At 40.5% G+C, this 13,389-nt stretch overlaps 1 pseudogene; it reads right to left on the minus strand.

Annotated features, from left to right (window-relative positions):
- Window positions 1-11,378: 11,378 nt before the first annotated feature.
- LOC118574813 lies at window positions 11,379-11,730 on the minus strand (annotated as a pseudogene).
- Window positions 11,731-13,389: the final 1,659 nt, after the last annotated feature.

Below are 13,389 nucleotides of genomic sequence, written 5' to 3' on the forward strand. Positions count from 1 at the left end.
GCTAGAGACTTTCCCAACCAGCCCAAGAATGTGGTCAGTCACTAGCAGTTATTGAGCAACACGAATATCCAAAGGGATGAAGTCATGGCTGCTCTATTGTTGACACATTCTGATATTGCTGATCTTGCTGTCACAGTGGTAAATGTTGGCTTTCTACATCCCTACAAAAGCCATGCTGGTGTAGGATTCCATGGGTCTATCCAAATACCACATTTGCCACTGCAGGAGGCACATGCAGGTGTTGCAAAGGATCTGTGCTAAAGTGGCCAGAGTGAAGCCTACTATATTGTGCCTGGCAGCTTTTTTTGTTTTTGTTTTTGTTTTTGTTTTTTTTTTAGGAGGATCATGGTGATAACAATGCTGGGCAACTGCAAAGAAATACAGGGCAGCATAAGGATGGACTCCTTAGTCTCAAGACACTGTCCCCAAGAGGAGCAGTCCAAGAGAGTAGAACTGGTTATGTTTGAGAAAGTGGACTTGTGACCTGGAGATCCACTGCTGGGAGTATGTTCTGTGAAAATACAGAGAAGTGCCCTCTGTGTTGGCTATTTTTCTTTCTTTTCTTTTTCTTTTTCTTTTTTTTTTTTTGAGACAGAGTCTCACTAAGTTGTCCCAGCTGGCCTCAAACTTGGAATCCTCCTGCTCTGGCCTCTTGAGTAGCTAGAATTATAGGCATTTATCACATTGTCAGGCTCCCTTTTTGATGCAGGGTATGGATCTCTTTATGAGTCCATTCTGGCTTAGAATTCGAAATCTTCCTGCCTTAGTACCACAAGTGCTAGAATCACTGGCATCAGACACTATGTCTGGTGATTTTTATTGTTGTTGTTGTTTTGTTTTGATCTTTTTGTCTTTCTGATAGCAACCATGACAGTTATGGATATAAGTAACCCAAAGGAAGATGTTTGCAATATATAGAAAATAAATAGCATGGTATGAAAGTTTGTATACACAATCATGAATGTGAATTACATTGCAAAGCTATAAACTTAGTAAATAAGATACATTTTAACAGGAATGAGGGGTTTTGAATTTATTTTTCAAAGTTATTAGTGTTGTGATGTATCTCATACATAGGAGGAACATAAAATCTAAGAATAAAGCTAAATAAATGATCATAGAGCAAACATCCACATTGCTACCACTCTTAAAAACATATACCAGCTGGGCGGTGGTGGCGCATGCCTTTAATCCCAGCACTCGGGAGGCAGAGCCAGGTGGATCTCTGTGAGTTCGAGGCCAGCCTGGGCTACCAAGTGAGTTCCAGGAAAGGCACAAAGCTACACAGAGAAACCCTGTCTCGAAAAACCAAAAAAAAAAAAAAAAATCATGATTTTCTTGCTTCGTTTTATAGTTGGATCAACTAAACATTACCAAGTATCTTACTATAATTTTCACTGTTTTGCAAAATGAGAAACAGTTTTCAGGAGACAGTCTTATAGGGATAGCTTCTTTCACTCAGCATTTTTATGTGGGACATTTAGATTATGAGTATTTTTTTGTATTTGTATTTCTTTTATGAGTGGTAGTGATGAGACTCAGGGCTTTGAGTGTGTTAGGTGAATTCTTTATTCCTGACCTACATCCCAGCCCCTTTACGGTCTCGAAAGTACCTGGTTGCTCATTATTCTTAGATATTTCTGCTATGAGCATATTCTACAATAGGAAATCAATAATATGCATCATTAAGAAGTTGTCACTCTAGGTGTGTTGTCTCATATCTATAATCCCAGAACCCTGCAGGAAGAAGTATAGTTGCAAAGTTCAAGGTCAGCATAGTCTATATATCAAGTTCCAGAGGACTATGTCTCAAAAAAACCTTGCTTCAAAACAAAACAAAACAAAACAAAACAAAACGAAACAAAGCAATATGCCAGTATCAAATAAATAAGTAAATAGTGGTAATGTAATAAAGCAGTGGTTCTCAAGGCATGACCCTTTCACAGGGGTCCTAAGACCATCGGAAACCACAGATATTTACATTATGATTCATAACAGTGACAAAATTACAGTTATGAAGCAGCAACAGAAATAATTTTATGGTTGAGGGTCACCACACCATGAGGAACTGTATTAAAGGGTCACAGCATTAGGAAGGTTGAGAACACACTGTAATAGAGGATTTACAGTTTCTGTTACCTGCATGCAGTCTAATGTTTAGAATACACTAAATTGAAGGACATCTATTCACAGGATATTCTCCACATGTCATAACAGAGAAAATATTCAAAAGGAGGTGGCTCTAATATACAGAGAAAAGAATAAGCGTGTATGCTAGTGTGTTATTTATTTATTTATTCATTCTTTCATATATGTATGTATGTATGTACTTATTTATTTATTCCTATCATGAAATAAATTGGAAAAATACAAAACAAGATGCATCTGAATGCTATTATTACCAGTGAGTTTTCTTCCTTTTTGGTTTAGGCTAAAAGCCATGGAGTAATTTTTGTTTTTAACTTTTTTGTTTTGTTTTTGATATAGGCTCTCAGTATGTATGAAACTCTTTCCTTAAATCCCTATATAGCCACAACTGATCTCACCTTTGAAGAAATTCACCTGTCTCAGCCTACGAAGTGCCCATGTTGAGGGAATGTTGCAGGCTGATTCCTGAAATCCCTTCTAATGACCAGAGCAATCCTTTAAGGGGCCATATTATTAAACATCATTTGGATAAATAAAAATCCTCAACAAATTAACTTTTCTGCTACTGGAGACTGAAACTAGGGCAATGGATATGCTGGGTAAGCTATGTACCACCAAACTGTAGCCATAGCTTTTTAAAAATACAAATTTGTTTTGAGACAGGGTGTGATGGTTAATCTTGCTTACCAACTTGATTGAATCTGGAATATTAAAACAAAAATTCCTGTGCAATCCTGAGGGACTCTGCTGAATTTCAATTATATGAAAAAGGAACCATGCTAAATGTGGATGGCACATTCTGGTGGCAACCTGGGCAAAAGGCTGTGGAAGAAGGAAACTTTTGCTTTAGGCCTGCTTGCCTTCACTCTTGCTGGCAAGTTCATCTGTCTGGTTGCTGCTTCATTCATTTGCTGCTACCAGCTTCATTGGGCTTCCAATGTAGACCAAAGACCAGCAACTCTCCAGGAATCCTCCAGGCCTTCAATGCAAGATTAGGATCACTGAGATGTTCAGCCTCATAGATGGAATAACTATGGGATTCTCAACCTCTCCAGTATTAGAGAGCCATGGCTGTACTACCAGAACACATTGTGTAAGTCAGTCTGATAAATCAATATAGGTACATATAGTCTATCAGTTTTGTTCCTCTAGAGAGCCCTAACTAATACATAGGGTATGGCTAATGTACCACAGTTGGCATTGAAATCCCTAGGTAGTCCAGAAGGCATTCTAGTTTGTTGTTCTCTCCCCTCCTCTCCCCTCTCCTCCTCTCTCCTCACCTCTCCTCTTCTCTCCTCTCCTCTCTCAAAAACTCTTTTCACATAGACCACACTGGCCTCAAATTCACTATGTAGCCTAGAATGGATGGACTTGAAATGGTATTCCTCTTGCCTATGCCTGCCTACATATGGCTAGTATCATGTATTCCTAAAAAACAGTGCTTAGAAAAAACTTAAAACAAACACTTGCATTAAATTCTTGGGCTGACTCAGGTCCCTGGAATTTGTCAGGTGAGCTAATGCAGACTGTCCCTGGAGTAAAAGCTCCCATCATGGAAATCATTTTGTGCTCAACTAATACCAGCAGAGTCAACCAGCCAGCTATGCATTCCAAGCCACTTTCCTGCCAAACATTCCAAAGAATTAAATGTGGCAGCAGCTATGTTCACACTCAGGCAGGCAAGAAAAACAAGAGAATGAAAGTAGATCATAGACAAACAGTAGAAGGGACACGCCCTGCATGTTGAAAAACAGAAGTGAAACCATCATAACTAAAAGTGTTTCTGTTTTTTTTTTCTTCCATATTCAACATTCCTGACTAAAATACCTGACTGAGAGAACATCTTAAGAGGAGCCTGAATGATTCAATATGGTTCAGCTTCAGAGATCTGAGTTTGTAGTTATTGGCTTTGTTGATTCACACATGTAGTGAGATAGTTAGATAGATACTGCTGTGTATGTAGGAGGCAGAGGCTCCTCACTTCATGATGGATAGGAAGGAAAGAAAAGGACTCTGACAAGGTAAACATCTTTAAAGGCATACACACTGGTATCTACTTCCTCCAGATATATACCATTTCCTTAAGTGTCCAGAACCTCCCAAAATATCACCATCACTTAGGGAACAATGATTTAATACTTGGTTCTGTAACAGGCTCCCAGACTTTAGCCAAACTGACTTCATGATGGAAGTATCATTCAGGCATAAAACTTAGTATGTAGACAGCAGCATCTGAGAAAACTAAAACAAAGACTTAATCCACCAGAGTCCACAGTTCTGGGAAAGTCTCTAAATGGACTCACTTCACTTTTTGACTTCTGTGGTACTGCTTCTGGCTAACTGTTCTTGTTAACTGAAGTATGTCAACTCATGATATTGTTTTTGTGCTCAAGAGCTCACCTCAAGAAAGGCTCAGGGCTACACCAGGATCCATTACACTCATTGTAGTTGCTGGCCAGCTAATAAAGACTTTCTATTGGCTTAAACCCATGTCTGAGCAGTCTTCTCTGGTGGATACCCCACAAAGGTTCCTTTGCACAAACAGGTCACATCCAAACTCTAACACTGATAAATTAGGGGTGAAATGTACAGATGGTGAGATGCCATATAAAGAGTCCTTTGAGGGAGAGAAACTTTCACAGGAGGCAAAATGGATGAAATTTGTTGACATTACATTAAGTGAATAAGCAAGTCACAGAGAGCAAGTTACTACTGATTCCATTAAGTAGGTCCATTGGACAGCCAGTTCCAGAGGCAGAGAAAGCAGAATGGTGATTTCTCGGGGTCCAGGACCATGAGAAAGGGGAGATGACATTTTATGAGGACAGTATTTCAGTTAGGGAAGATGGACTGTAGCAACAAACCCACACATTGAATGTTCCTCCTGGTATGTAACTGTACACTTAAAATAGTAAGCAGTAAATTTTGATATAAATAAATATGTATGTATATGTGGATATAGCCATATTAATTAAAGTATACAAAAAAGTGTACAAAAAAGAACCTGTAATAACCAATGATGCTATTTTCAAGTTAAATGGTTGCCAGCAGTGTGGCACAACTTGTGTTGGCTGTGCCAGTGGGGCTGACAGAGGCACCACTCAGCTGTGAACTCTTGGCCTGCTTTATAGTTCTAAGAATTTATGTCATCAAATTCCAACTCTCATTGACTTCATCTCTCAAGAATTTTCAGTCAGTAGTGAGTTCAGTGGTACCTTTGTGGTCTAATCTTGGTACTGAATACACACACACACACACACACACACACACACACACGCACGCACGCACGCACTCACGCACGCACGCAGGCAGGCACGCACCATGTAAAAATGCATTTTAAAGAGTCAAGGGTATCACACAGTAGGAGAGAACTTTCTTCCCATGTGTACGTCCATGAGTTTAATCCCATCATCAGAAAAAAATCCTTAATAGAAAGGGTATGAATTATAAACAAACAAGCTGAAAGGACCAAGCAGATGCCTTAACAGGCTGTCAGTCTTCTTTCAGAGATCAGGCCTCAATTTCAGTTTTCTGAGACTTGAGCAAGCAGTTTCTGGGAGGGCCATGAACAAAAGACCTAGTCCTTGCAGTAGCTCCCTTTCTGCACGTACTCTGACCCCTCAAGGTTCAGTCAGCTGTTTACTGTCTGGGACCCCTCACCAACTTAGAGCTATGTGCATGGGTCAAAGTGAACGTGTAAGGCCAGCCAGCCCTCATGGTAGTTCAAGGACAAAGCCTAGGACTTGTCCAGGCCTGCCCAAAAAGGATAACTGTAACCCCTAAGCAGTAAATTCAAAGGTTACATACCCTCACCCAATCATGTAATGCCAACGCTTGTACCACCCATTTTCTCTTAAAAAACCCCTTACTCTGAGAGCTCAGGGCCATCCTCCTCTACCTGCTGTGTTGAGTGTTGGATGCAGACCAAGCCTGGGCTTGCTTGTTATTAATAAACCCCTGTGTGTTTTGCATTGGATATCGGCTCTGTGGTGGTCTTGCTTGGGAGTCCCGCAACCTGGGCACAACAAAGCTATTAGTTTTATATCATAGACTATTACTTTTCCCCTCCCAGAAATCAGGCTACACACACCCTCTGCAGTTGAACCCTTAGGAAAAAGAATTGATAGGTGTCTACTGTGTCTGTTAGAATATTCAGACTTTGATGAAAAGAAATTCAAGTTTAGCCTCCACTGGCTCCAGCTGACCAGCACCAAGACAACTTGGAACTATGGTTCCAGTCCTGCCTTGTGACTCTTGAAACATAGATTAGGCCAGGTTATATCATGTGGTATATAACTAACCACTCAACCCCCAAGATATCTAAGTATCATTAGGTCTCCTTTGTTTCTGGAATTGAAGGCCCCCATTTCAAGGCATTATCATGCTGCTTATAGTAGGATGCTATCTCTCCCACTTGAAGGCCTGCATTTGGTTGCCCAGGATCACCAGGCTCTTTCTCCTAATAAGGCTCATCTGAGTGTAATTTTTGTGTCATCTTCTTTATGTAAACTTGCAGTTCTATCCGACAACTAAAGATACAGCATCCTAGTTAAGTTTTCTGTTGCTGATAAAACCATCAGGACCAAAGTACCAAGAGAGAGAGGATTATTGGCTTACAGGTTACAGTCCACCATCAAGGGAGGCCAAGGCAGGAATTCAAGGTTGTGATGGTATTTTGTTCCCCCAAATATTGTGTACCCTAATAAATTTATCTGGGGTCAAAGAACAGAACAGTCACTAGACACAGAGGCTAGAAAATGGTGGCACTCGCACCTTTAATCCCAGCATTCCAGAGGCAGAAATCCCTCTGGATCTCTGTGAGTTTAATACCACATTGGAAACAGCCAGGCATGGTGACACATGCCTTTAATCCCAAGAAGTGAGCCTTTAATCCCAGGGAGTGATGGCAGGAAGCAGAAAGATATATAAGGCATGAAGACCGGAAACCAGAAGCTTTTGGATGGTTAAGCTTTTAGGCTTTGAGCAGCACAGTTCAGTTGAGATTAATTTGGATGAGGACACAGAGGCTTCCAGTCTGAGGAAACAGGATCAGCTGAGGAACTGGCGAGGTGAAGTGGCTGTGGCTTGTTTTGCTTCTCTGATCTTCCAGCATTCACCCCAATAACTGGCCTCAGGTTTGATTTTATTAATAAGAACTTTTAAGTTTCCTGCTACACAAGGTAGGGACCTGGAGGCAGGCATTAAAGCAGAATCTTCAGAGGAACACTGCTCACTGGCTTGCTTCCTCTTGCTTGTTCAGCTACCTTCCTTAAACATTCCAGGGCCCCCTGTCTGAAGATGTACTACCCACAGTAGAATGGACCCTCCTATATCAATCAACAACCCAGAAAATGTCCCACAGACATACTCACAGGCCGATCTGATGGAGGCATTTCTTCAATTGAGGTTCCCTCTTCCTGTGTGTATCAAGTTGTTAACTGACATTAGCCATCACAGATGTGGTACAGCCAAAGTATATGACCAAGAAGCAAGAAGGTTTAGAGCAGTAAAATAGTTTCATAGGTTCATGTGGAAATAAAGTATTATTATCCAAAGTCCTATAGTGGAAAGTAATTAAGGCAATACATGATTCATTCCATTTGAGGAAAGATGCCACCGTAGTAGGACAAAGACTAGTTGCTAGAGTGAACATTGTATGTCAGGCCTGGAGTCTCTGTGTACATAAGAATTCTGGCTATCTTAATTCTCCACTACTACTTCTATAGACCCAGAGGAGATGTACTTATCCAGGGAAAAACTGACAAATACCCTTTATTCACATGCCACCTGCGCCAGCTTCAAAAATCTGTTGGTGTTTGTACTTTCATTGTCTGGAAAGAAGCTTTTCCTATTTGAATGGAAAAGGCCACAAAAGTGGCAGAGAATGTGCTAAAGAAAATTATCCTAAGGTTTGGTCTCCTCAGTCCATTACATAGAGACAACAAACCATCCTTTACATCACAGGTAACAGACTCTAGATAGAGGGCCCTACGGGCAAATTTTATCTGCAATCAGCTTAAAGGACACTATCCTCAGGCAAAAGTGAAAGGACTGACCAATCCATTAAACATATCCTAAGAAAAGGTTGCCAGGAAATCTCTTAAAAATGGAGAAAATTGTAACTCATAACAATTAGAACAGCTCTAAAGTCTAACACTAAGCGTAATTCCTATGAGTTACTATATAGAATGACATTCCTCATGCTAGATCTAACCTAAGACCCTGAGGCCAATCAGATGACCCAATACATAACAAACGTAGGGCAAATCCAATGTGGCATATAGTAATATAGGAACAAGGTTATACTCACAAAGATCACAGGGCTTGTGTCCTGGGTCCTCCTTAAAGCCTAGAAAGTAGGGGTAATAGAACAGTTGTGTTCTCTGCTGAAGGGAGTTTATCAGGCAACTCTGAGCAAGAGCAACCCTATGGCTGTCAAACTCACCCCTGCTGACTAGTTTTCATGCTACTCGAAGGTACTCTGATGCTGCTGGAAGAGAAAGGCAATCATTAATATCTCCCATCTAAATACTCTGTGACCCAACAGTGACCTGCCTGTAAGCTATCCCATTGGTGCAACAGTGACACAATTTTTTTTTTTTTTTTTTTGGTATTTCAAGACAGGGTTTCTCTGTGTCACCCAGGTTGTCCTGGAACTCACTCTGTAGACCTCAAACTCAGAGATCCGACTGCCTCTGCATCCCAAATGCTAGGATTTAAGGCATGTGCCACCACTGCCCAGCTAATGGCACCAATATTATGGGAGCAACAAACCACGTTTTCATTGGACTTATGGACCACTCCATGAGAGGGAACCCATACCTGACAATGGTAAAGTGGCCAAGAACCAGAGACGAGAATAGTTCATGGACCTAGTGGAAAACCTAATACTCTTATTTTGCTAAAGCAATGATTCTCAGCCTTCCTAATGCTGTGACACTTTAATTTAGTTCCTTAAGTTGTGGTGACCTCCAACCATAAAATTATTTTTGTTGCTACTTCATAACTGTATGATATGATGAATCATAATGTAAATATCTGATATGCAAATCATGTGAAAGGGTTGTTTGATCCCCAAAGGGGTTGCAACCCACAGGTTGAGAACCATTGTGCTAAAGGAACACAGAAATAAAAATAACTTCCTGATTATTATTTTTTTCTTTTTTAATTTTTTTAAAATCATATTTGTGTTTTAATTTTACATATCAGCCATAGGTTCCCCTGTCCTACCCCCTCCCGCTCCCTCCCCACCTCCCCTCATAACCTCCCCTCCATTCACATCTCCTCCAGGGACAAGACTCCCCTGGGGATTCATTTAAACCTGGTGGATTCATACAGGCAGGTCCAGTCCCCTCCTTCCAGGCTGAGCAAAGTGTCCCTGTGTAAGCCCCAGGTTCCAAACAGCCAGCTCATGCACTAAGGACAGATCCAGGTCCCACTGCCTGGGTGCCTCCCAAACAGTTCAAGCTATTCAATTGTCTCACTTATCCAGAGGGCCTGATCCAGCTGGGAGCTCCACAGCTTTTGGTTCATAATTCATGTGTTTCCATTAGTTTGGCTATTTGTCCCTGTGCTTTTTCCAATCTTGGTCTCAACAATTCACACTCTTTCAGTCCCTCCTCTTTCTCGACAATTGGACACCTGCAGCTCCACCTGGGGCCTGGCTGAGGATCTCTGCATCCACTTCCATCAGTTATTGGATGAGAGTTCCAGCTCGACAGTTAGGGTGTTTGGCCATCTGATCACCAGACTAGGTCAGATCAGGCTTTCTCTCGACCATTGCCAGTAGTCTACAGTGGATGTATCATTGTGGATTTCTGGGGACCTCTCTAGCACTTTGCTTCTTCCTGTTCTCATGTGAACTTCCTGATTATATACTGTTATACCTATAGATAGTGCCTCACTCAGCCCTCATCAGAGAAACATCTTGCAGTATATTGGAATGAACACAGAGACTTGCAACTGAACAATGTGCAGAGGGTAAGAGACTTTGAAGCCCTCAGTACTAAATGAGATGTCTTTATCAAAGCCATCATCTCAAGGATCATGAGGAAGAGGATGTGGAAAGATTTTAAGAAGCAGAGGTAGTGAATCTCTCCAGGGAAACAGTGTCTGTCAGATACAACAGGACTGATGCACATATGAACTCACAGAGACTGTGGCAGCATGCACAAGACTTGTACAGGTTCAAGCCAGATGGGGTCCCAGCACTGAGAGGGGGAAATGGACATGGGGTCCTGCCCCTAACCAAGAAGCTATATGCAATTTGATACCTGGCAAAAGGAAATTCTTATTTTTCCAATAGAAAGTCACTATGTATATCAAGCATACTCCAGGATAGACTGGGTACCCAAAAGTAGTTGGCAAAACCAAAATGAACTTAATGGTATTTTTGTGAATTTTTTGTTTAATTTTGCTTTGTTTTGGCTTTTTTGTCTTATTGTTACTTTGCTTGTTTTGATTTTCATTTTGTCTTTGAGGGTTTTTGTTTGTTTCTCTCTCTCTCTCTCTCTCTCTCTCTCTGTCTCTCTCTTTCCTTCCTTCTTTTGTCTTGAGAAAAGAGTATGAAGTTTGGTGGGTAGGGAGATGGGAAGGAAGTTTCTGGGAGAAACTGAGGGGGAGAGGAAAGATGATCAAATATCTATAATGATTGCCAGTTTTAGTCCTCTGTCTAAGAAATCCAGAGGCAATTCCAGGTTTACAATCCTTTTTTATAGTTCTTCATCAAGAGTGCCTTTATTGCCTCTACAAGCTGGTTTATAAATTAATTTTAATGAACTTCCACTTATTAAAAAATCTGATGTTTTTTGTGAGACACATACTCATTAAAAATACACATAAGCAAAAGCAAAAGCAAAATTAAAACATACCATACAAAAATAAGCACTGTTAAGTTTTTTGAGATGTGTATAATTATACATGTACACACATAATTAGGAATTTTCCTATATATGTGAGCTAATACTAAATATGCTGCTTTTTAATTTGACTTTTAACTGTGTAATATGAAATGAACACATTTCCATACATAAGTGTAAAACTTTCCAACTGAAAAACAAACGTGGAAAATGGGTCAAAATCCAAAATCCAATGAGATGCTGATAATAGCAAAACTACCTAAAGAAAATACCTCCAGGTAGTTAGAAGTAAGATGAAGTTCAAAGGTATATTATGAAATGCTAAGAGAAAGAAAGCAGCTGCAAGACTTCAATCTTAGAGAAGAAAAGATTTCAAGACCTGAAGCTCACAGGGTAAGGCCGGCTTTGGCAATGTCTTTGCTTCTAATGCATCATCACAAACTTGTTCCTTACTCTTTTTTATCTCTTGCCTCATCTACTCCTCTTATCACTTCTTCAAGGTCCAGATGCCTTGTGGGAGTATCCTCTTTAGGTTCTGGGCCTGGTTGAGCAAGCTCTTCTCTAAAGCTTCCAGCTGCTTCTTCCCACCCCCCACCCCCCACCCCCTTTCTCCAGAAGCCTGAAGATTTCCTCCTGCCTGTTGTGGTGGATCTTCTGATGGATGGCCTTCATTTGCCTTTGGTGTGTTCTAGGCTGTTCCTTCATTCTCTTCATAAGACTTCATTCTCTTCTTTGAATAAATTAATCCTGTAGGTATCTGGAGATTTTTCTCTGTTTTCGAACCTTGAGTTATGTCATGCCCCAAAGATAAGAGTCCTGGAAGGAGCTAGGCCACTCACTCTTCTCTAGCAGGACTGAGCTGTTACTGAGGAACTGGGCCTGGACTAGAAGGTGATCAAATATATTGTATGAAAAAATTTCAATTAGAAAGTCAGAGAAGGGCTGTATGCTGGTGGTACACACCTTTAATCCCAGCACTTGGGAGGCAGAGGCAGGTGGATGTCTGTGAGTTTGAGGCCAGTCTGGTCTACAGAGTGAGTTCCAGGAAAGTCAGGACTACACAGAGAAACCTTGCCTCAAAAAAACAAAAACAAAAACAAAAACAAAAACAAAAATCAGAAAAGGGCTATAGAACCAGACAGAGTTCTCAAAATATGAAACACAAATAACTGAGAAATACTTTTAATGGTCAACATCTTAAACCAAATTATTACAAATTAAAAGCAGTTTGTGGTAGCATCTTACCCAAATCAGAATGGCCAAGGTCAATAAAAGAAAAGACAGCTCATGCTGGTGAGGATGTGGTTTAAGGGAAACACTCACCCACTGGTAAGAGTGTAAACTTGTACAGCCACTGTGAAAATCAGTGTAGGTTCCTTAGGAAGCTGAAACTAGATCTACCTCAACTATACAAGCTATACAACTATAGGGCACATACCCAAATGACTCTACATCTCACTATAGAGCTATTTGTTCATTCATGTTCATTGATGCCCTAATAATAATAGCCAGAAGGTGGAAATGGTTTAGATATCACCAGCTGATAGATGAAAACTTAAAATGTCATACATTTACACAATGGACTGTTATTCAGCTATCAAGAAAAATGAAATTGGTAGGTAAGTAGATAGAGCTAGAAAAAGTCACCCTGAGTGAGGTAATTCAGACCCAGAAGGGCAAATACATTTTCTCTTATATATGGATTATAGTAAGCTTTCTTGTCTGGACTGCCAGTCCAAAAATAATGACACAGAGACTTATTACTAATTATGAAATCTTGGCCTTACCTTAGGCTTTTCCCCAACTAGCTTATAACTTAAGACACAGAGACTTATTACTAATTATGAAAGCTTGGCCTTACCTTAGGCTTTTCCCCAACTAGCTTATAACTTAATTAACTCATAATTTTATTTATTTATTTATTTATTTATTTATTTATATTTTTTTGAGCTGAGGATCGAACCCAGAGCCTTGTGCTTGCTAGGCAAACGCTCTACCACTGAGCTAAATCCCCAGCCCCTATCTATTGCTTTTTTAATTAAGAATTTTTTTTATTCATTTTATGCACCAATCACAGATCCCCCTCTTCCCTCCTCCTGCCTCTCCAACCTACCCCCCAAAACTCACCTCCCATTCCCTCCTACAAGAAGGTAAGGCCTCCTATGGGGAGTCAGCAGAGCCTGGTACATTCAATAGTAACTCATATTTTTAATCTATGTTCTTCCATGTGGCTTTTTTTTTTTTACCTCTTCTCTCTTTCTGTACATCTGACTAGTTCCACATCTCTAGGCGTCTCCCTGTTGTAATTGGTGCCTAGATTTCCTCCTCCTCTTCCTCTCTGTCTCCAGACATCCCACCTGTCTCTCCTGCCTAGCTGTTAGCC

The sequence above is a fragment of the Onychomys torridus genome, chromosome X, assembly GCF_903995425.1.
Source record: "Onychomys torridus chromosome X, mOncTor1.1, whole genome shotgun sequence".
Taxonomy (NCBI): domain Eukaryota; kingdom Metazoa; phylum Chordata; class Mammalia; order Rodentia; family Cricetidae; genus Onychomys; species Onychomys torridus.